General features: G+C 44.7%; 1 protein-coding gene across 7 annotated transcripts in view; it reads left to right on the forward strand.

Moving 5' to 3' along the window:
* The window catches only part of mgat3b (beta-1,4-mannosyl-glycoprotein 4-beta-N-acetylglucosaminyltransferase b), a 78,602-nt gene that overhangs the window by 29,645 nt on the left and 23,673 nt on the right, over nt 1-25,284 (forward strand). Inside the window, exon 1 of one of the 7 annotated variants that reach the window (XM_037090797.1) lies at nt 547-892. The exons of 4 other annotated variants lie outside the window; for them this stretch is intronic. The gene's annotated coding sequence lies outside the window, so the exon portion shown is untranslated. Of the gene's footprint in view, nt 1-546; nt 893-3,677; nt 4,116-12,339; nt 13,205-25,284 lie in introns of those variants that run through there. 2 more of the 7 variants (XM_037090864.1, XM_037090704.1) reach the window with 2 other exon arrangements.

Here is a 25,284-nt window from a genome sequence, read left to right on the forward strand (position 1 = left end):
TGCTACTGACTTCAGGTAGCGGCAGAGCAGTAAAGAAAGACACAGGCGTGTTGATCTTTGCATGTCTGCAACCACACTCATACTTAGAAACTCCTTTGCATGATTGTAGATCAAAGTGCCTTGATTTTATTTAGTGAAATGTCCGATTTCTTAAAATTTAAGGTATAGAAATATTGTTTTCCTAAGTGTTCTGGAAGCATAAAGGAGCTGTGACCCCTAAACTGAGCTCTAGCTGAATTTTATGTTCTGTTCAGTTACAGCTTTACTGTTAACACGACGCTCTGTCTTGTTCAGTTGAACTCAAAAGACCAGAGCTGATCTAAGACGTAACAAGTGCAGAACATAAAGCTTTCGTTTAGTGATTGCAAGCAGGAGGGACGGGCACATTGAGCTTCTTCTTGTTTTTTTTAAACGCTGCACTGATGGCAGACGAGGAAGTTGAGATGTGATAAAAAAAAAAAATAAAAAAAAAACCACATTGAGGTCTGGTGCACACACACACACACACACACACACACACACACACACACACTGTGTTGGCTGTCTCTGGTGTGCACACATGCTGTTAGATCTGTCTTCTCTCTCACACGCACATATGCTCTGACACTTCTATATCTGTGTGACACAAAAACACAAGCTCCCCTCGCTGCTCTTGTTCTGCTCTCGCGCTGTAACGGCACAATCAGTGGATATACGACGCGCGGCGGAACCGCCACTCGAATACGAATCAGCCAGCAGGAGATTAAAAGCCTGCAGACAGGTGGAAAAGCGCTCATGTGGACTGTATCAACATAAACGAATGGCGGATAATCGTCCTGCACATACTCGCGATGCAGAACCAACTGGGGAACGCACACACACACACGGGGTTTCGTAAATGAAAGGATCTGAGGTACAGTTTGCTGTAACTTCTGCTTCAATCGAGGGCTCACTTCCTCGTTTCCTTGCAACACTTTTGCTTAAACCTTACATTGCTTGTGCACCACATTTTCCAGCAATAGCAGTTTCTCAAGACCTTGAGTGAACTTCTCCTAAAAATGAACTCGCGTCAGTTCGGGGGCATTTGAACGCGTCCTCCTCGGCTAATGCACGAAATGGCGCTGCAAGGAAAAGAAGGTAGACTCCAAGATTAATGGATTATTAACCCTTGAAAATGTCGAAAACATGTAGTCCCAAAACCGAAAGTGACGTCTGGAAATCGTTTCTTTTGTCCAACATACAGTCCAAAACACAAAGACAGAGACAGACTGACAATTAAAAAGGAAACTGAGGAGATATTCACGCTTTTAGTCCCTACAAGGCTCAAGCTCCGTAAAACTTAAATAATAGGTGGCCTGCGACGACGACAACAACCCATTTAGACGATGCTGCTACTACACCCAACACAGCGTTGTCACAACAAATCATAGTCTTGTCCGTTAAAGTGATTTAGGGGCTGCAAACTAACAATTATTGACAAGATGAACCGTCTAATAGTCAATAAAATGTCAAAACAATTGTGAAAAAATGCTCATCAAACGTTCCCCCGGAGCCCAAAGTGAAGCGCTCAGATCGCTTCTGTCGTCCAAAACCTTAAAAAAAAAAAAAAAAGGACTCTTCCTTTACGATCACGAGTGACAAAGAAAAAGCAGCAAATCCTTACGTTTAATGAGCTTAAACCAGCAGCTGCTCGACTTCTTCTGCTGTCTTTTAATCGACGACTTGCCGCTCTGCTTATACACGGCGGCGGGTAAATCTCCTCGTGCCGACTGAATCCCAAACGAGGAGTGTTTTATGAGAACGTTGGCTCAGTTTCTTTTGCCTTTTATTTTTTGGCTAACGAGAACTGATCTCAGGAAAACTGTCCCCCCCCCAGCACTGCTGCCACACAGGTTGATTGACATTTAAAAAAAAAAAACACAGCACTGCTGCGACGAGCCCTCGGCACCGGAGACGCCGTCCTGAAAGGAAATCACAGGCGAGCTCTTTTTAATCTTTGAACATCCTCCCCCTCTCTTGTTTCTTTTTTTTGGGGGTCTGTTGTGTTATTCTCATTTTTGTGCAGTTTTTACAACATGAAAGCTTCCCAGGATGACTCCAGGCCGTCAGCTGGTGGGAGTCTTTACGGTGTTCGCTGCCTTGCTCACGGGCAGCTTGTTTCTACTTACTGAAAAGAAAGGGGGAGAAAGCGTTTTCCCCCTCCTGCAGTTGTCACGGTTGTTTCTCATCAGCTGTCTTATATCAAGGTCGCTTTCATCCGTGGTTTAGTTTCTTATTGTGTCACACACACACACACACACACACACACACACACACACACACATCTACCTCGCTCTTGTGTTCTCATTTCACGTCACCCCCCTGCCTCTCTCTACCTATTTTTGTCTCCTCCTCGTTCTCCCGGCCTGACTGTGTCACGCTGCCTCTCTGCGGGTCTCCTGCCATTACTGCCACTCCGCCGTCACACCGTTTTTCATCGCCGCGCCGTAATGTGATGGAGGAGGCTGCTGAAAGAAACCTCCGTTATTATACAAGTGGATTCTGCTCTGATGAGAAAGAAACCGAGTCTGTCAGGACTTCAGGATGATAAACATGTAGATGTTATGTTAGATATGTACGTGTATAAATGGAACAAAACCTGAACCTAATTAGATTCATATTTCTTGGCTATGAACACTAATGTTATTCCTGCTTTTTCCTCAGTTGAAGCGATACAAAATGTCAGGTTTAGTCTGATGGAAGGGATTACATTGATTCCACGTCTTTTCCATTACTGTAGCTGCAGCCTCAGGAAACAACTTTATACTACTAGCTCCAGTGTTGATGAAACTCTAAAGAAAGCAAAAGGGCATTTATTACGTCAATTATTCTAATATTATTGGATGTAATGAACACTTGAGCCTCAACAAGCAGCAGATTTTTACCCCCGTCGTTCAATAAGCTACGACAAATTTGCTCGATGGCAGAAGTCGAGTGTTTCTGTCGCTTACAGCTTGAGAGCTTGTTGCGGGTCCATCAGGCCTGACATGAAGCCCCCCCTCAGCTAAAATGTACTTTATAAAACTCAATTAACCACCAGGGGAAAGAACCCAGTCGCCAGAATGAATGAAACCACTTACACATGTTGAAACTTTATGATTCTTTACCTTCAGTTTCTGTTTTATGTTGTGTCAAGGCTGTTGGTATGTTCTGGTTAGTGTTAGGAAAAGCTTAAAATGCATGCTGGAAATGTTTCACTCCTCAAATGATGCAAATGTGAACGAGTCAGTGTGTTACAGAACCTGGCAACTTGTGGTTGTGGTTGTATGGTTCACAAGTCACACTGCAGTGATTGACAGTGGTGTTGTGCAGTGAAACACTGATGCCGTTGTCTCTCCCTCATGGTTTAGCGACATGTTTGCAGGGTTTGTGGAAGCGTTGGTGCTTCCCGTCGATGCAGACAGACTGTATGGAGAGATGTTGGCAAACCGCTCTCTTCTGGTGAACAAAGCTCGCTGCTACCGCTTATTTATCGGGAAAGAGCAGCGTGCGTTGTTTGTGTGCTCATGCTGATGCACGTGCACATTTAAACGTCCATAATTTTGCCCTTAAAGACTCATTGACAAGCCACGAAGTTGGAGAAAAGGCCCCCCCACCGCTCTGTGCCCCTCACTGTTTCAGCGACATAATGTGGCATTTTATCAGAAAATAGAGAGGCTGTTTGTGAGTCTAAATGATCCAATTTATCTGTTTGAGCGGCGTACAGCTGCGTCTGCTGTTAGGAAGGGACTGCATCGCCATTGTCGGCTTGATTCAGGAATTTGTTGCTCAGTTTCGGTTACAGACTTTCTTTGTCCTTAACGGGAAACTTAATTTTGGGGCCAATCAGAGAGAATACAATGCACGCTCGCGCAACAACGTGCACGCAAACGGGGCGCGTTAAAATTGAACAATGCCGGAGCGACAACCCCTCCCGCCTCCTCTGGAGCGCAAGGAAACTCATCACGTCAAGAATGACCCCGCGTCACCCCGCCGACTCACATCCTCTCGCCCGCATCCACCTCCTCTGCTCGCACTAGTTGCTCTCATTAAAGAAAACCCACCCTCCTCTTCGCCGCTCACTTCGGAGTCCATCTCTCTGCCGTGATCCTTTTAAGGTCAGAGGAATTTTGTTTTTCTTGCCCTGATGCCGGGGGAGCAAGAGGCCTTTCCTGCCTGCTCTTTTTTTTTTTTTTTTTTTCTTTTCTTTTTTACAGCTGGTTGATTGAAACACAAGTGATCCAGGAAATTAGGCTTATTCTGCTCCCGATGCCAGAAAAAAAAAAAAAAAAAATGCAAAATGTAAGCAATGCAAAGACCAGGAAATTGAACGAGCAGCGAAGTGGAGGGCCGCCGGAGCACAGCGGCGGGTCGGGTGTGTCGGCGAGGGGGGAGTCACTGCGGTTTAGAGCTGCGGTTCACAGGCTTCCTCTGTTCAGTGGGTTAAGGGGTTAAGGTCAATGAACTGAGAGCAGATCAACAAAAGAAGGTATTTTCTTCTCCTCGGGCTGTTTAATTTTGAAGTTGTAGATTTACAGTATGTATTTCCTCTTTCATCTCGCTGCCTTTCAGCTTGTATTGACGCCTGGGGGGGGGGCTTCTCAGGGTGGGAACTACTGGGTCATAGCACAGTTCTTCCTGGAAGGTTTTTTTTCTGGTTTTGGTCATGGCTCCATGCCCAGGCTTTTCTACTTTAGATTTTGCAAATAGCCTCTCTTCTTGAGAAAACTCCCCCCCACCCCAAGGCACAGAAAGTAGCTTTGAGACAGATGGGATACAGATGGCAGAGGGAGAAACAAAATCTTAATATTAAAAAGCCTAAGAATAGTTCTCAGAGGCGAGTGTTTGGCTGGGAGCGAACAGGTAGCTCGAGCCGATTGATGGTTGTTTTTTTTAAATGACAAATTGAAATCCTAGAGGACACTCGACTAAAACACATTGATTTTTAAGTTTTAAATTTTAATCATAATTCCACTTCATTGCCCCGAGACAACAAATGTGCTGAAAATAGCTTTAGTTGTGTTGGTTGCAGAGACAGTTTACCCACAGCATCGATTAAGACCGCGCAGTATGATTTAAAAAACGTCTTCTCTGAGAGGAACGGTACAAACATTTCTTCAGTATTGACACCGGCGTTATGGATCGTTTCTGATCTGGATATTAATTATTTATCCAGGTTGCGAAAGCTCTACCTCTGAAGATTTATGTAACATCAAAATGAACGATGCACTGAATCAACAGCGGTGCAGAAAAAATTCTTTCGTTTCGTAGACGACAGCGTGATTCTTCTGGGTCCAGTTTCCAGCTGCACAGCCGTCTGCAGAGGCGGCACTCAGAGGGGAGGCCGACACTCGCTAATCAACGGCAGCCATTAGTCGTCTCATCCTGCCATCACGAGAAGGAAGGCTTAACATCACTAATAGGCCCTCTGTAATTGTGGTGTGTGTGTGTGTGTGTGTGTGTGTGTGTGTGTGTGTGTGTGTTTGCCAGTGTGTACGTGTGGCTGATTGAAAGCGGAGGAGTCAAGATGAGGAGGAGCCGGCAGATGTTGCTGAATTGCCGGGAACTCAATTAGATGTTGTCGAGTTTTTGCGGCGTCGCGAGCCTGAACGTATGTGCACACGAGGACATGAGTCGTCTATAGAGTGAATCTGCCTGTTTGTCTATTCATGTCATTTGTTTGTCTCTTTTTTTTTTTTTGGCATACACTCATTTGCCTGTGTGTGTGCTTGTGCACGCACCTTCCTGCCATCCCGTAACATCTAACAGCCTGAGGTGAGGTGCTAGAACGAGTGTCGCTCTCGCCCTCCGGGGTTTAATGAGCTGCCGGTCGCCTCCTTCTCCCTCTTCTCACATTTCCCTCCGTGAACAGCCCTGATGGGACAGGTGCTCATTTTCATTTTTCTTTGTTTGTTTGTTTGGAGAGGAAAAAGAAATATCTCGTTTGTCCGGCTGCCAGTCAGTCCGTGTGACGGCGTGCATGTTCCGGACGAGGCCCCTGATTTACCTCAGCGCAGGAGTGGCAGGTGTTCATCAAAGACGCGTCGTTATTTCTACTAGCGTGGCGTGAAAATGAATTCCTGATCTTTCAGTGACAACCTGAAGTGCACGTATTTACAGAAACAATTCGTTTTGGTAACTTTTATTAGACAAGTCCTGCTTCATTTTGGTCCATTTCAGACTCTTGTGAGATACAGTATGTGATTCTAGGAACTCGGCGATGTTTTGATTGCTCGCAGGGCTGATTGGTGAACTACGTTAGCTAGCTGGGAACATGACAGTGCTAGTCAGTCACAACAGCTTCCAGATTGTGTCTTTGTGTTTTCTCTGTGGCCTTCATGGCTTTCTGAGCTCTTGACTACCACGTTCACTCATGAGATTGCAAGAAAAACCTTTTATTTTGACAGTCAGACCCATTTTTTTCAGGTAGAACTCGCTGCTGAGAAGATGTTTTATTGGTTTGGTCAACTGCCATATCTGTAACTAATAACTAGCTACCATTATTAGTTTATTTTATGAATTTTCTGCAATATATCTGAGGGTTTTGTAAAACAGAATTGCACATGGCTTTCAAATGTGCTAATTTTCTTGCCTTATACAGAAAATCAAACATCTTGTTGGTTTGTCCAGCTCTTCAGACAAAATCCTGCATTTGAAGGATGACACATTGAGCTCTGAATTTGTGAATTTCAGCCAAAACCATTAAACAAGCAACAGGTCCAATTAACAGAATCAAATTATATTGAGAGTTAAAATAAGAATAGAACAGTCCTGGGGATGATTAGCATTCACATCACCAGCTGCTTAAAAGCTCCCTCACTGTTTTGTGTTTTGCACGGAGGTTTTAGTGTAATATTCTCCGGGGAGTCCAGTTGTGATCGGGCCCGTTTGGATGGATGTTTTGCTGCCGTTCTGCACCATTAGCGAACGAAACGACCAACTAATGATGAAGCGTTGTCACGCTGCGCCCGGAGCTTTATCAGCAGCATATGTCCGCGCTCGCCGCTCTTACATGTGGCACGCACAAAAGTTAAGGTTCGACGGCGCAGGTGAATATAAATGAACAGCTGGAGCTCGTCTGCGTGTTCCCCTCAGGCGGGCTAAATGATACGCCGACCCATCACTGACTGAGATTGCAGCTGATTTCGCTGCACCAGCTCCGTTTACATTTCACGAGACTGAAACAAATAACAGGAAATTTCAGCAATACAGGAAACGATCACACACACAACGTCCCCTGGTAGCACGATCCAATTAGTGGATTTCAGTTTGTCGTTGCTCAATACCAACATTTACGTTTCCCCCCGGGAGGCGATTAATGTGGGGGCGATGCTGCAACTCCTCTCCGTGCTGCAGTGTGTGTGGAAAGGTTTAGAGAGGCGTCTGTGGTTTTTGCAGAGATGCTTCATGTTTGTTTGGATGAGCCCACTCTGCTCCTCCCTCCCTACATCCACTCTTTCTAAATCACTCCATTATTGCATGAGAAATGCTCTGGAAATGAAGTCATTATTTACATTTTGGAAAAAAAAAAAGCGTTCCAATCAAGCGTAGCACAGGAGACGCCTCAAGTGGCTCATCAAGCCGCTGTGACCCATCTGCTCGGGGTTTAATTCTGGAGAATCGACAGAAAAAGTTGCAGCGGAGCGAATGTCGCAGCGCATCTTTTTTAAATTATTATTATTATTATTATTTTGCTTGCTGTTCTGTGAAATCATTTCATAATGAGAGAAAAAACTAATTAAATACGCTGAAAGGAATCCTGAAAAGACCTTTTGTTGATTCTTTAATTTCCCTTTTCTCAGCAACTGCTACTCGTCCTTTTTGTTGAAAATGTATTCCTGCACAGTAGTTTCCAATCTGTGGTGGCACCTGCTGCTGTCTGTGAACCTCAGGCTTCATTTCTCCTTGAAGTTTGAATTTGTTGAAGTTTCCTGTCCAGCGATCTCTTCGTGGTCGTGCGAACAATGACCGTCCTCCGTCTGTATCGACAGCAGAACGAGCTTGATGATTACACGTTACCACGAACGGAAAACGTGACCTTTTTCTTCAACCTAAATTAAATGTTTCATTGTTTTAAAGTTAACCAGACTTTAACCAAATGAGTGGGCGACCAGAAACACCTGTTTGTATTAGTGACAGTTACACAGAAAGCTCTGGCCGATACCGAGAAATGACTTTGGACACGTGCCGCGATCGAAAGCTCCAGAACAGCCACAGAAATAGTCACTGTTGTGGGACTGTTTTCTCCAAGATCACGAGCAGTAAACCTTCTGCCTCAGTCAAATGAGATGAAACATCTTTAAAAGGAAATGAGCTCATGTGACGGCTGCGAGTTCTTCCAGTTTGTTAAGGCGCTTTTTTTTTTTTTCCTACGGTCGTTGAGTGTGAACTCATACTGAGAACAGCAGCTGCCACGAGGCTGCTTCTTTAGACATGCATGGCATGAAGTCTGCAGTTGACGCACAGCTTCCATTTACACTCAGGGAGTCATTTACCACTTTAGCCTTGTTGTGTTATTGCTCAGGTGTACGGGGAAATGAAACGCTGACGTACAACATACATTGGGGGCTCAGTCGGTGGAGCCGTCACTGCTCACCCCACGTCAGGCTGTCCTGACAAGTAAAACAAAAGCCACAAAAGGCCAAAAGTCAATTCAAATAGATTTCCGGGTTCATTTCAGGGTGTGGAAAAATGCACCAAATGGATCTCCAGGGACGGATTCATGACTCTGAGGCTACCTGCTCAAGTTCATCGCTGCACGATGGATCTAATTTTGTATCCCATCGTTTAATCATCGCACCACGTCGCTGTGTTAATACAAACAACTCGTGATAATCACACGTCTGAGCTCCTCCAACCCGGCCTGAAATGATTCCCCATCATGCTTTACCACCTAGAGCCATCTGTGGTTTCTTATCATGTTGTCCTCCGATGATTTATGCTAATAAAAGATGACTAATGCGTTCATGTCGATGTGCCGTTATGCTTACCAAGGAGCCCCCGAGCATCTGGCTGCGCAGGAAAAGGGAGTACCTCTGCGTTCTCTCAAGGAGTTTAAAATGTCAGCAGACTTTCTCCCCCTCTATCTCTCTCTCTCTCTGTCTTTACAGGCCGGAGATGACAGGGAAGGCAAAAAAAAAAAAAAAAACACTAGTGGGTTTTTTTTTATTTTCTGTTTTTGAAAGCAGAGAGGAAGATGGAGACAGACTGAAGGAGAGGCAGGAGGAGAGAAAGAGAATGACAATGAGGTGTCAGCGAGGGGGGACGATGGAAAATGGTGACAAAAGGTGTATTTGTATGTGTGTGTGTGTGTGTGTGTGTGTGTGTGTGTGTGTGTGTGTGTGTGTGTGTGTGGAGATTAGCATGAGCACAGCAAACAGCCCAGGGTTATTTACTCGGCTCTGAGAGGGCTCGGACACGCTAGCACGTAGCCTCTCTCTCTCTCTCCAGCACGCGTCCTGCTGACGAGTAGCTCACAGTGTCTGACATTTTCTTTTTTTTTTTTCGTTCCTCCCGCTCAGCCCGTTTTTTTTTTTTTTTTTCTTTCCCCTCCTCGTCCTCGACCTTTTCCCAGCTAGCACCCCGAGTGCAGGTGAGGCTGGCGCTGTGGAGACGGGACGAAGGGTCGGGCCGCGATAAGAGCACTTGAGATGCTAGTCGGTTAGCCCGGCTGCTGAAGGGTCAAGGTGGACGCCAACAGCAAGGAAACGCGAGCTGAATGTGGAGCTCTGAATGAACGCCTGTCGTTGTTGCTCTGACAGATCATCCACACGCGACTGCATGAAGGAGCCGCACGTTCATATCTGACTATCATCAGGTGCTCCCCAGTTAAAACACTCTTAAATGTTGAGGTTAGTGGATCAGGGAGGGATGCACGATTCACTGGAACGGTGTCAGAATAGTAAAATAGCCAAGCTGCATTTCCCTGACAAGATTAAGTGCGTGTTGCTGCAGAGATGCATCGGCCCACAAGTCTTTCAAGTTCATCCAGATGTGAGATAACATAGATACCGTGTTTATTCGGTACGCTCGCCAACAGACGTTACATTATCATGATCATTTTTTCCAGTGGGAATGGAGCTGTGATGAAAGATAAGTCCCACTAATCGTGAGTCATATTGCAATCGTAGTGTCTGTCAAAATAATCTAAAAATAATAACACGTGTCATGCAGCCCTGCTGGTGAGGCATGTTGTTTTTCTTCTCATTTGTTTTTTTCTTTTTTCTTTTTAAGGCCTCACCAATGAATCATTTCGACGATGGCAGCGAATCAAAGAACTCGAGAGGTGGTTGAGACCATGTAATCAGGATGAAAATTGGCCTGAAACACACACGTTGAACACACACAGCCGCGCAAATCAACTAATGCAGCTTTAAATGCAATCTGAATTCAGATTTCCGGTCATCTCTGTCTTATCGGGGTGGCACCAGTCGTCTGTAGAGATGGATATCTTAAAAACATGACTAGAATAACCGCCTCTTTGTTTTGCCTCCGTGCACAGCAGAAAATAAAATCTGCTCTCTAAGAATTTGGTTCATTGTTGATTCCCGCCACCTTTGTGCACCCGTCCTCATTTTGTCCGTTGTCTGTTTGCCTCTGTGCACCAGAAGAGTCGCGGTTTGCGTCCACATTTGTCCAGACTTGTAAGAAATCCAATGCTGTGCGGACTTTAACAAAAGGTATTAAGTGTATTTCTCGCCAAAGAGTGGAGGATTGATTGTAATCACCTGAGGCTCAATATCTGCAGGACCTGACCGTGTCACAGTGAAGCTGACCTTTGACCTTTTGGATATAAAATGTCGCCTCATTTATGGGAAATTTGTGAAACGTGTGCCAAATTCAAAGAAAATTCCCTTGAGATGTTCCTCAAGATGTTATATTCATGAGCATGGCGTGGCATAAAAACCCCACACACTTGGCTAGCTTCCACTAGATGTGAGAAAGATAATGCCTGTTCTATAATTTGGCTGAAACGAGCCCTCTGACTCGGGGAAACGGTTCTCCCTGATAACTCTAATTGAAGCACTTCCAGACTTGCACTCTCTCTGAGCTGGTCGGATGAAAACCTTCTCAAAGCGTGTCCGTCGGTCGCGTCTGCTCCGCTCTCCCCTCAGCGGTCTCATCGCTGTAATGTCACTATCTCAGACTGGAGGAGCTCCGACTCTGACAGTGACTGGTGTCGATGCAGCAGACTGCAGCCGCCGTGACCTCTCCCATCGGCCGAGGGAATAATAGACTCTCTCCTTCCTCCTTCCCGTGTGATATATTCCTCATCTCTGTGTCCTGTCCTTTTATTTAAATACATTCTGTTATCTGTTTTGTGCATATTTTTTTTTGCATCTTGTGGCCATTTATCGCAGAAACAGAGCCGGTAAAACAATCGCTGACGCAGAGACCATCCATTTAACGCACTGACAGTACGCTCGGCTGATTATATAGTTGGAAACTGAGCGTGTACTGTTCAGTTACAGTAATTATCTGCCTCCCTCAGTCACGCCCCCTCTCTCTCTCTCTCTCTCTGCAGCGTTTTCGGGTCATTATATAACAGCACTGAGGTCAAGGATGACAGCATTCAGGTTTTTTTTTTCACCGCGGTTTAGCAATTAAGCGTCTCTTCACCCAGAGTGCTGCCATCCAGCTGTAATCGTGAATCACTGAACTGCACCCAGGTCAGTCTCCGGGACCACCCCTTCAACCCAACTGTGCTCGAGCAGTAAAGAGTCACGTACGTCAGCAGCTGCTTTGAATGCTTCTATGGCAACACCGCGGGGGGGCGGAGGCTCATCTGAAGTGTCATCATAAGCAGCGCTTGAATTGCACCAGCGTCGCGGCTTCTGTTGCAAGATCTTTCTTTTTTTTTTTTTATGTGTCTGTTTCATAAACTCTGCAAAGTATGCTGAGCAGTGTGTGTTGTCAAACAGAGCACATTCCTGGGTGTGTTTTTGTGTGTGTGTGGGGGGGATTTTATTAGCATTTCCTCCATCGCTTGGTGACTTGTATTTTGCGTGGAACGGAGACCGATTAAAAAGGAAAAAAAAAAAGAAAGAAACCCTCAGGAAGTTTATTTGACTCAAAATAAGCCAGCGGTCAGAGCTTTTATTTTTTTTCAAATCCACTGTTGATTCTCCCAAAATCATGAACCGAGCAGACGCTTAATGCTGGATGTGACATTCATGTTCCCATGCAGATGCCTTTTGAAAAACGACACATCCCTTTTTTTTTTTTTACTCCCAGGCGGGTCACGGAGAGGTGAGAGAGGGATTTCAAGCCACGGAGCGTTGAGAGTTGACGGTTCATGGAAAAGGGGAGTGAAGCTCGGCTTTAACAAGTTATATTTCCTGGCATTTTTTTATACTCTGGGGCTTGTGTAACTTCATTTGCGGACTGGCTTTCCATTCGCGCCCACTGCCCAGTTCGACTCTGTGCTGTGGCTAAAATTAACATCCCAAATGTCAAGTCTGAACGTGAGGGAGGGTGTGGTGTGAAGGCTGTACGCTGTTATGGTGATAACAGTAACTCACACAAAGAGCTACAGTCTCCCTGAGTGGACATGTATTCACTCGCACAGAAAGGCGCACGCATTTTCTTTTCCTTTCAAAACACTCACTCACTCACTCACTCACACCCCTTGTCAGAAATAGTCAAGAGGCGCAGCAAACTCTGAATTCCCAGCGTGCACGGCGCCTCCTGAGCTGCGCCTTTCGAGCAGATAAAGCGAGCGGCGGAGCGCAGAGACAGGCCTTGTGATCGCGCTTGGCACCGGCCTCCGTTACAAGTCTGGACGGACGCGTTGGGCCGCAGAAGAATCTGCCAGACCCGATCGGACACCATCGCCTCTCTCACACGTGCGGCGGCGACTGCTGATCAGTCTGTCACGCCGCTTGAAAACCTCTCGCTCAGACAGGAAAAGAGCCGTGAGCAGCACGAGGAGCAGGAAACAGAGGAAGTTTTTGTCAGGGTGTGTGTGTGTGTGTGTCAGCAGTGCAGGTCCGAACGTGCTTTTCGGGGTCGTGTGAGGAGAGTTGACGTGGTTGTGGAATGAGTCAACACACGAGGTCTTGGAGTCAGCTGGCACTTTGCAGCCGCTGCAGTGCGAATGCAGTCCTGCAGCTTGAGTTATCTCAGTTATCTAAGTTATGTGCGTCTCATACGACAGTGGACAACTTGATAGGGACGTCACAAGAAAAAAATCGGACTCAACTTGAAGGTAATTAAATCACACTTACAAAAGGTACATTCACAGGGGAGTGATTAAGGGTTGTGTAGAAGAGTGCCACTTGGCTGCATGTGTCTTTTTTTTCGACGAGAGCTCTTCATTAAGTGTTTCAAAGCTGCGTACAATCTTAAACCTACAGGAACCTGGCAGAGACAAAAAAAGGGGAAATAATCCTCAGAAAGTCATCAAAAAATGTGGCTTCAGTTTCAGACAGAAACTCAACAGGATGATTAGTCAGCACTGCATCTGAACCGCTGCTGCAGCGAAACTGTGACGCTGAAAGTTTACAGAGACGTGTGGACGGATCCGAGTAAACAAGAGAAAAAAAAAAAAAGACGATGATGATTTCACTCCTTTAGCAAATACTTCTCAAACCGTTGCCACCTGTCTTATGACCGCGCGCTGCTGGCTCGGCTTATCGCCCCGAATGATCCGCCATCAAGGTGACGTGAGTGTGAGGCCGCTTTTACAGGACCGAGTTCCTTCACGCCGAGATAACGTGGCTGTTAAAATCGTAACGCTTAACGAGTTCAGACTCTCGGCCTGTAATCGGCTCCATCAGTGGGGTTTTTTCTCTAAGTTTATCTGAAGTTTTTCCGAGCACACTTCTGCAGAGGAGGAAATGTCGTTCTTCGTCCCGCTGTGAGCCGCAGCTCTGACATCTTCGTACTTTGGCGTTAACAACGCTCACTGTTGTTTTGGACAGGTAGATTGTTTTACATGGCTTCTCCTTGACGTTGGAAACGCCGTGCATTTCCTTGTGAAACGATTGCCGAAATGCAACTCTCTTGTCGGCCTCTCAGAGCCCTGGTACCGTAACAGCCCAGATGAACATGCCACAGCCTGGCTCAGAGTTTGGGCCTTTAGGGACGGGCGGAGGAGAGCAGCACTGTAAATAAAAGGGGTGTGACACAATAATAATCAGCACGTCCATTGTTTTTTTATATCAATTATGTCGTTTTCACAATCGCTGGCAGCCTGAACCAAAGTATATTAAACCATGTTGCAATTTCTAAGGTTTGATTTCCTCACTTAGGAACATTTTTGGCACTGATCAGTATCTGTGCAGCCTCTTTTCCCTCTGTTGCAGTTACTCTAGATGGTGACAGATTGGGAAGCAGCTTATAGATTAAAAAAAAAAAACGTACAAGTGACACATGCATACTTGCGTGCAAACACACAGACGCCGGCCGGCCGGCCAGGTCAAGTAACACGTTCACAGCAACCATCGCACTGCTCGCACCCTCAGCTGACACCCGGCTGCACTTTCTGCACACTTCCTGGTTTACGTAACAGAAAGTGGTTCGCATGTGCTTCAATGTTTGTTAGCGAGAGCAGCGCTGCCATCTGTAAGTCACTCGCTACAAGAAAAAGAGGGTTAAAGACGACATTGAAGTAAAATATGATGGATTTATTTCCTGATTTCTGATCTGAACTTTAGATGCAAGATCCTTTTTGCACAACATGTGTTCATACATGCTGGTTTTATACTCAGAGGTGAAGTGTCATGGCATCATATTCCAGGGCCGGGCCTTAAACTTAAGCACTCAGTATATTTGGGCTTTTTGGTCCATGAAAGTCGATAGATTGGTCACACGATGGCAGTCGTCGGCGCTGCTTCTGACTAACCAGCGGTGAAAGATGAGAAAATCTACCAAGTACTCAAAATAAAGAAATCACTGCTCTGTTGTTGAGGGTTTGCAATAAAAAGCAGCTGTCAAAGATCTTTATTCTCGGGTAAATATTGCAGATTTATTGCCATCTGTGTTGAGGCATTCGTCTCCCTTTGTCACACTTCCTGTGTCCCTGCGTTGTTATGAAAGTGCAGATCTCATGAACTTGGTGAAGGAAGCGACTGGCAGCGCGTACCAAGTGCTATCAGGGTTTTTTCTTTTTCTTTTTTTCTCTCTCTCCCTCGGATGACTTTTCAGGTAAGTGACGAGCAGATGACAGCAGAGAGCAGGAAGAGCAGAGCAGATAGCGCCGGCTCGCTTTCCCCTCCAAGATCACACAGCTGACACGAATCACCTGATTCTTTCATCTCGCCGTCCGTCCCTCCGTCTCCCTTCTTGCATTCACTTCGCTTAACGCGCTGCTCTGCCTCCGCACTTCCCTCGCCCTCCCGTTTCCATCTTTCCCTCCGTGCGTCGCTCCCTGTGTTTATATGAACTCTTAATGATTTGATTAGAGCCAGTCGGGTAATATTGCAACTGTCAGATAAAACCCCCTTTAGAGTTATCTTACTCGCATTAAGGTTGTAATCGCAGGAGCAGAACTCGATTAACCCAGCTGGATTACTCAAATTCCTCTTGGCACCAATACAGCTTAGTGACTTCCCTCTATGAAAAAAAAAAAAAAAAAGATATCATAGCCAGCAGCTGCGTCAAAGAAATGGCAGATTTGTATTTATTTATTTTTTTATTTTTTTTAAGTGGGTGACAGAAAAACAGCTTAAACGTTGGAACTAACAGTGTCAGTATCCACGCTGGTGCCAAGGTGATGTTTCATCAACAGGAAGGAGAAGCACATCTTTTAAATATATCATTCTGTTAGCTTCCTACTTCCTGTTAGCTTGTTAGCCGTGCATACATCAGCACAAACATAAATATGTAATGAAGCACTCGAGGTTACTGCCCTGTTTTAACTCAGAGATATACAGAGGGTGTATTTGTGTTGTGTGTCGGCCGATGTTTGCAGAATGGAGTTTCTTTGGATGTGTTCAATAGTTGGAAAATGATTAATACTGTAAATAATCAGTGACAGATATTATCTCGGTTATTCTATTTTTAGGATACATATTTAAAAAAATATATTGAAATTGAAGATGATGTCAACCAGCAGTCCAAAACCTCCAAATTTCATATCAAAATGGGACATTTGAAAACCTGGAATTATCTGTTATCAATTAGCAAATTAGTTTCAACCAGCGTATTGATAAACTAATAGTTTCAGCTCTAGTGATCAGCTATTTTAACACACAGTGTATCATGTCAGCCATAAATATAAATATATATTAGTCTCGCCTTTTTAAAAACATTATAATGCACAAAATGTTTCATGTAATGTCTTTTAAGAAACTAGAACCCCAATTTCATTTTTAATTTCCTAATTTAATTTAATTTTTTCATTTAAGAAAGTGTTGATCGATTATCAAAATATATGCTGATTAGTTTAATATAAATAGTAGTAAAGTAGAGCCTGACCCATACTGGATTTTTGGGGCAGATACCAATTTATAATTTTTTTTATTGACATGTTGGCTGTTATATCTCACGCGGATCAATGGCTTGTGATGGATCTGTATGTAGCATATGCAGGACAGTGCACTGGAAATGTAATAATTATAAATTATGATAATAATGCATTCTTCAAAGTCAATGGTTAGAATAGTCGATCTTGACATTTAGAAAACTGGGATGATCTCAGTGATTGCTTGAAAAATGACCTCCAATCAACTAACTGATTAATCGGCTGATTGTTTCATCTCTACTAATTAACACAGTCGAGGTTAAATCTGTAGCATCAACAGACTCTATCATACCGAAGTACGCCTTGATTTTCTTTGCCTCAACTTAAAAAAGAAAAAAAAAAAAAACATTTTCGTTGTGTTTTTTCCAGGTTTGTGTAAATCTCGTTTCCTTAATCGGGCTATTAACCTCAATCTGTGAATCTGCGGCGCTGGAGTTGTTTGTGTGCGAGTAAACAGACCGAATCTTTCATCTCTTTCTGTTGAACTTTCTGTTGCACATCCTCCTCTCCCACTCCAGCTCTCCTTCACACTGTGATCTCGTCTGCAGTCTTGATCTCACGCACACACACACACACACACACACACACACACACACACGCACACAGAGCTTCTGGCTCTTTCTTTATTCGGCGCTTGTGCTGCATTCCTCCCCCACATCTCTCTCTCTCTTCTTTATTTCTATTTCTTCCTCTCCCTCCTTCCTCCTCTCCCTCACGTCCCACAGCCACACATCCTCCTGCTGCACCACCCCTCCTCCCTCCTCCTCCCTCCTCCTCCCTCCTTCTCCCCTTTTAAAGACGGCCCTCTCGTCCCCCCTTTTTACCCCTCAAGCTGTTTCCCTCTGATTTTCACGCCTTTCACTTTCCCCTCTCTAATCACCGTCCCTTCACTTTCACTCTCACTCTCTCCGTCAGTGGAGTGCCTCCATCGACCTGTGATTAAAAACGGTTGCAGAGGCCGAACGGGCTGCGTTCAGGTGAAACCCTTGACTCCTGTCCGCCACTTTGTTTCCCAGCGGCGTGCCTCGTCTCCGCCGCTGCAGAGCACATTACATTTACCGGCGTCAGAGTGCCCACTTACCCCGACGCACTAGAGCTGAATTGAGCAACTGCTGCAGGAATTGAATGTATGGTGGTAGATTTCACGACTGTGGGCTGCTTTAAACCAGCGCGGCCACTTCTCGGCATTCAGTGTTGTGTTTTTACATTACACAGCAGCAGTCGCTGGACACAAAGGCGCCATTCTCTGGGCCCATCAGGCCCGATTCTGTGCTTTCAGCAAATCAACTGCCTGGACTGTACACTAATGCAAAGACCATAAGGCTTAACCGGAGCCAAAATGGAACCTTTCAGCTTCCATCTTCCTGTTTCCGTAATAACAATGGAAGCCACACACACACACACACAATAGAAGTGTGTCAGCGAATCCTTCAGCCCAGTGTTTTTTAGGTGTTGACCTACTTAAACTAATCCCAAGCCTGTGTGACTGTGCGCTGTCTAATCAGGCTCAATTTACATGCAAGCCATTTTGATTGGAGTGTCACTGACGAGTATTGAGCTGGTGTCTTGACCTTGGCCAGTTTACCGGATCGTTAGCCGGCCCGACTGATTTCATGAAAAGGTAAAGCGGGGGTGGCTTTTTTTTCAAAAAAAAAAAAAACAGATGAAAAGGACACTACGAGCATGAGCAGGTGCGCTTTTCACAGAAGCTTGGCTCGCGCCGCGCTGTGTGTTCACACGGGTAAACAAACACACCCCGGAGAGTTGACAGTAAAAACCCACTTGTGTCTGCTGCCGTTTAATTTTCTCCCACACAGACAGACACGGCGAGGCCTGCGTGTCTCGATAGGTGGATGCACATCCACAGTAAGAACCACCGTCACCCAACCATCCATCTCTGTTGTACTCACACACACGCAAGCCAAAATAATGACTTCAATACTTCAGGCGCAAACAGAGGCGGCAGTCCTCGCAGCAAACAATTCTCAGTTCAGCAGGCATCCGAGGAGGAAGAGAGGGAGGACAGGAAGGTGGGAGAGGAACTGGGAAGAAAAAAGAAAAAAAAATCTGTGAGAGAGAATTGGTGTTTTCATCCTGTCTTGAAAAATAATGACACACCTGGGGAAAGAATTGCAGCAAGGAGAGCGTGTTTGTTTACCGTCAGGATGATCTGCAGAGCCCTGTTATTACAACCAACACCAGCGTGAGTCAGCTGAGGCCGCCATACACTCACAATGCAGATCGGTCGCGGGCTAACCGTAGCTGGAGATGTAGCGGTCGGCCCTGTTTTTTTTTTTTTTTAATATATATAGAGCCGAAGCGAGTGGGCGTGGCAAACGGAGGAGGATGGATGCTTGCAAATGGCTGAAGGAGTGAATCACTGCAGTGGAGATTGCTTTTTAAGAGAGCCGGGTTCATTAGCGGAGCGGCACAGTGATGTACGGCGGTGCAGGGGATTGTTGGGAACTGGGAAGACGGACGTTGAAGCCTTTTGTAGTGGAGGGAAGTTTCCCCTGTAGGCCACAGATGTATAATTGGCTTACCTTTTTAATTTGGTGTTCAGTCAACAAGACCGGAGGCTGCGGCAGCTGAACTGAGATCAGCACGTCTGCAGGGTTGTCTTATTAGCTTTTCAAGACAGAACATTCTGGAGAAGGAGGGAGGAGAGCTGAACTCAGATCAGCGGCGCTGAGAAGATGCAAGACGAGGAATCTGATTCCAACTTTTTCTGCTAACTTTCAGCGAGAGTTGCAGGCTTCACTGCTTTTTTATGTGTGTGTGTTTCTTTTCTTTTGCTGACACTCTTTATCCAAGAAAAAATAACATTTCAGCGCTCGGCTTTTCAATCACAGCGGGCTTCATCAAATATGTAACATATCTTATATAAGATGTCTAACGTTAGCTGACAAAGCTGCATAAGTGAGTTACTGTAAGCGAGGTCTTGTATAATGTTACTTCTCTTTTTTTAAAATTCATAACACAGGAATCGAGCCTCATCTGACTTCAGAGGCAGATCGACCACATTCTGGCTGAGGTGCGACTGTTTCTGAGATATTCATGATTTTCAGTCTGTCGATCGTGAAACTTCATTTTTTTTAACATTGTGACTGACAAAATAATCCTCATACGAGGTCGAGCTTTCAGCAGCATCACAAGCACTTAAAGTTCAAGACCAAAGGGGCTCAGTGTCACAGTATCATATCAGTTTTCTTATATTATATGTCCACATGTGAGTGGATTGTAATGCGACGTGAAACTGAGACCTTCTGCTGTCTGCCTGAGCTGCCTGTACAAACCTGGTTGTGACTTAATGCTCGATCGCCTCGTCTCGATCGCCTCTGTCTGTAGCAAACGCTCCACAGAGCCTCTTTAAAGTTAGAGCAATTCAAGTTTTAAAAGTTCTGGTTGTAATAGGTTTGAGCTTAGGTGTCGAATAAGTGAGACTGATATTTTCAACAAAAGAGCGGAGGAGACATACAGATAGGATTATTTTATATGTTTTTTTTTTAATCTACACTCAGAAAAATAATATTTATATGTAAAACAGAGACCTTAAGTATCTTAATTACATGGAAATTCCCCATTAATCATATAACACAAGTTCAATGTCAAGAATCTGATTTATTGCAAAGTTTTTCCATCAATTTGAGTCAATATGAACAGAATAAATCATTGATGTGAGCCTGACTGAATCAGATTACTGCAGACCTCATGCAGTCAAACCTCATGTGTTTATTCAGTTATCACGTAATGCACATAAACAATGTGTTTTTATTTACGTATTACACATAAAAGTGACGCTTGGAGCAGGGAAAGCTGCCAGTTCCAGGCTGAGAGATGAACGATGCCTGAAGAAACTGAGCCAGTTTGTCACGTAAGCACAGATGACAAAGAGTTTAAGACTTGGTACAATTCCGAGCACCTCTGGCGAAGGTTGGGCCGTTCCTGCCTAATTGGCACATGACGATGTCTGAAGTTAAACATGTTCTAAGGCGGCGATTGTTCAGTAGCTCGACACTGTAGCTGATTGTGTTTCTCTGTTCGCTGTCCCGAACACGAATCTCCAAACTCTCTCACCCTGCAGAGGAAACCATCTCCCATAACCTCTGATATACATCCCTGCGCCGCAACTTAGCTCTGTTCACCCTCATCCGCTTTAAACGACGTTGGCCGACTAGCCAAGGAAGCTAAGTTAAGGAAACTGTGTATTAAATAGACACGACTCAGAGCAACACTGCTGCCACAGATTTAATCGAGTGTCTTGTGTTCTCCTCACTGAGCTGGTTTAATAAGGACATAATAAACGGGAGCAACATAATTCTTTTCATTTCCTCTCACAAACAACAACAACAACAACAACAACTCTTTCGCTACGGCAACTCTGAGGGGACACGCCACTTAATTGCAGCGGGGAGCCTTTTGAGTCCTGATGTCCCGACAGTCAGGGATTAGTAATCCCTCCAGCGCCTCTCACCCATGTTAACATCAGTCTGTAGTTTGTTAAGTGGACCTGAGTTGGACCCACACACACTGAACCCGGCTGGACAACACGTCTCCACAACCTAAAGCGCAGTTTAGTAAAACAGCCGTCATCCCTGATATTAAATAACAGCCTTAATAATAAAGCATAACAATAAGTTTACAGCTTTTTTGAGCAGCAGCCGGAAGTTTAATCAACGTACAAGAGAAAAAAACAAGCAGCCTGCGGGAACATGACATTTAAATTGAAGCTACTCCGGGGAAGGAAGGGGGAAAAAAAAAAAAGGAGGACAGTGTTCCATTAAAGTGAGAGCCACCTTTTTCTGGGATGACACTGCAGAGATGGAGCAAAAAAAAAAAAAAAGTAATAACAGAGGAAAATGGTACAGTGCAGCTGAGGCGGGATCAGGGTCAGAACATGTCGGCGGTGCCTCTGCAGACTGCTGGTGTCAGAATGTAAAGAGAAAGTTGAAATGAAAGAAAAGGAGGGAAGGAAGGAAGTGAGGAAGGGAGAACGGCTGAACGAGCCTTGAGAGGGGAAAATGGAGTTCAGCTGAGGCTTTTATTGTCCCGGAGGTACAATGACTGTGCAGCTTTTATAGTTACAAACAAAACTTATACAGGGACATAAAACCCAAACACAGACCACCATCACTGCTGCTGCTGCTGCTGTTGCTGCTGCTGTTCACTTCAGCTGCTAATATTCTCAAAACAAAGCACTGCAGTCATTCCTCCATCGGGCTGCTGCTGCTTCTACTGTTACTGTTAAAGATAAGACTGTGTTTGATTTGTGCGATTATATAGACTTGGTACAAGTGTAGCAATATTGTCTCAATGGGTGGTGATTATTTGTTTTACATATTACATGTCACTGCTGGAAGTCAACCTGGGGAGAACACCACGGCTGAGGCTTCCAAACGTAGCGTTGAATAACTGTTTAATAAAATCCTCCATCTGCTTAAACTGATTTATTGGATTACAAGAGTTTTTGTTATTAAATCAACATTCTCTAATGAATATAAATGACCCAAACTGCTTGCGATGGCAGAGAAAATGTGAATGAAAAAAAAAACAAAAAAAAAACAACAAATGTGGCTTGAAGCAGCAAGTTCTGTTCGAGAAATACTTCATGTGAATTTATTTCGGAAATGCTAGTGTAACCTCGTCTTCATGAGCCCTCAAATGTTATGATGTGTAATGGAGGAAGGATACTTTACAGGTTCACAATAACCTCTTATCGTCTTAAATGACACCTGTGTCTTTTTTCTGCTTTATATTATCCCTAAAAAGAGAGTTTTCATACCGGGCTTTGTAAGTCGATACCGATGTGACCTGTGATGATATCTGCCAGCTGAAATATCAGTCGGGCTGCGGTTATGAATGACGCTTCAAGGCTTCCAACTATTCGGTACCCTAGAGAAGAGTTGTATTGTTTGACTTTGAAGATAATCTTGAGAAAATAACAATATCTCAGGTTGAACTCGGACAGTCCAAATTTTTAATAAAAGCCTGTCTAGCAGCAGTTTTTTAGAGCTTGGCCCAAAGTGACTAAAAGCGATATTTTGACCTCTGCATCGTCAATTTAGCCTTTTTTTTTGTTTCATCTCTTATGTTTTAAGTCCCCAAACTTTATGGAAGCACAAAAAGTAAAATCTCCCTTTATCACATGTATCGCTGATAATGTCTTAAATGTGCATTATTTGCCTTTCAGTACAAATCCAATCTGTTTTGTGTTTTTTTTTTTTGGAAACGGGATAAACGGATGCAAATAAGTGGTCCTGCTGGGCAAGAATCAAAGCTTAGTCATCGTGGCAATACTGCTAAAGCTTAATTATATAACAGGTTTAATACACAAACACGAGTGCTTTACATAACATGTTAAATAGGGAAACACAACGTACTTTAAACACAAAAGTATAGACCTGAATTCAAGGACACAATATGAACTCAAGGTGGATGTAACACAGCGGAGAACATGCCACATTTTGTACATTCTGTATGTTCACAACATCTTCACTCGGTGAAATTCACCGGGCCGCTGCTCACAGCTGCCGGAGGCCTCTGGAGAGGGAGCGTTAGATGGGGATGGATAGATGGGGAGAGACGGTGAAATGTACCATGGAACACTTGTCTCCACCTTCAGTGCAGAGAGAGCGAACGAGGGGGGGGGGAGAACGAGAGAAAGACCTCACGGACCGCCACGGAGCTGAATTATAGATGAGGTTGGAGGGATGGAGGCATTCCACCGGCGTTCCCCCATCCTCCCACCTCAGTCCACACACACACACACACACACACACACACAGACACACACACACACACACACACACACTCTAAATCACACCCAAACAATATTCCTCGCACGCACCAAATCTCTCGGAGGCAGCGCGCATTCACGCTGCAGTTCCAGCCCTGCACTTCCCAATATCCATGTACACCTAAAACCCTGGTTCTATCTCGACATACACACAGTTTCACACTCACACACACACACACTTTCTGGGGCCCTCACCATGCCTGCATTATTGAAACCCACTTAGCACGCTGGCTTTCTCCTGACATCTGACTCACCAAACCAGTGACCCTTAAGCCCAGAGAATAAGAGCTGAATTCCCCGATTCTGCTGCAGAAAACGGAGTCGAGAGAAGAATGTACTCTGATATTCTGGAGTTAGAGCGGGGCAAGACAGGAAGAGCTCTACATGTAGCTGCAGTAGGAGGAACAGCCACAGGAAACGTCGGGAGGTTGAGAGGATGGTGGCGGCAGTTTTGAGACTGTGTTTCAACATTTGTAAGCGTGACACCCGTGGAGATTTTTAACAAGAAGTTTCCCGTTGAGATTGTGGTGGATATATTTTTGTCAGGGAGTCAGGCGTCTCCAGACGTGTTTGTGGCGACCGAAAACGGGTATCTTAAACCAAAACATGATCTTCTCCTGACCCCAACCGAGGGGGCTCTGCAACAAATACTTGTGAACTTGAAGTTACAAGTAAAACGATACTGGATTTGTGTACGGCGTCTTCGATGACGGACACTTGTTTTAGACACTGTTGTAGTTTTTCTTCTTTTTTAATTTCTGGTTGGCAAAAGTTATAATACTTCTGATTGCACGTGCAAACAAAAACTCAGGAAAAAAATGACAAAGAGGAACTCGTGCTCTGCGACAAGAGGTATACGAGCTGAGTCAGTATTCAAATCTGCCATTTTGGATCCTTAAAAGCAGCAAATCGCGCATTAAAGTTTTTAAAGTCACCTGATTTTTTTGTCAGATTTGACATTGATGGTCGCTTTTGTTCCACAATGCGAATGGAACAGAGAGGAAGAAGCTATCAAACCCTACGCAGCACTCCTCTAAAAGCAATATCACATTCATATAAAAACTACTTATCACAATTTGATACGATAAGTTTAATGTACTTTAAGAGCCGCAAATCAATCATGTGGCAGTCAGCTAAGTGGATCCAGGGAAAGAAAGACGCTAATGCACCGGCATTATGGGCTTGAAAGTTGGAAGAGATAAACTTCTTTTTTTTTTTTTTTTTTTCTCCCCCAGTAAATGCACTCTGTGAAAAGCCTTCTTTGACATGAATGTGCAGCTATATTTGAACACCTTATCCTGTGTAAACACACCCATGGGAGCAAGTCACAGGATGCTGGAACAAAAAGTCAGGTCAAAGTCAAGGTTTGGTTCTGGTATTTATGGATGCTTTTATCCAACAAATCCATCACAACGTGTGGAGACGACGCTAACAAGCCTTGTGGTTCGGCGGTGGCCAAAATGCCTTTCGGTCATGTTGCGATGCACTCAGGGCCGACGTGCTGTGTGGCACTCATCCAAAAGCTACAGCTCGAAGCATCACATACTGTATGTCAAGAACAGCTTAACACCATCAGAACCAACAAGGTCCAACATGACTCAGAAGCCGCAAATCAAGCATGGCAGCCGGCCAGGTGGATCCAGGAAAAAGCCTCCAGTAAACATGCATTACGAGCACGGACGCCAAACAAACCTTCCTGCTGGAGATCATACAGTGTTAGCACTGTGCGAACAGCTAGAAATGCTTGGATGAAAACATCCATGGCAGCTACGACAGTCCCAGTTTTTGAACAAGTTAAACTCGATGTCAGTCAGCGTGTATCATTTCCTATTGGCAGATTGTCAACATACATTAATTTCTTGGTAACTTCCTGGACAGTTCAACCTCCGTCAGCTTTGGTTGGCCTGCGAGGTTCTGATGGGTGTGATAGTGAATGAAAAGGAAAACAGAGAGACTGAAGAGAGGAAATATTTGTTACTCTCCTGTCTCCTAAAGGGACCAAATAAATAGAATTTCATATTTCTGT

Source organism: Acanthopagrus latus, chromosome 1 (assembly GCF_904848185.1).
Source record: "Acanthopagrus latus isolate v.2019 chromosome 1, fAcaLat1.1, whole genome shotgun sequence".
NCBI lineage: Eukaryota > Metazoa > Chordata > Actinopteri > Spariformes > Sparidae > Acanthopagrus > Acanthopagrus latus.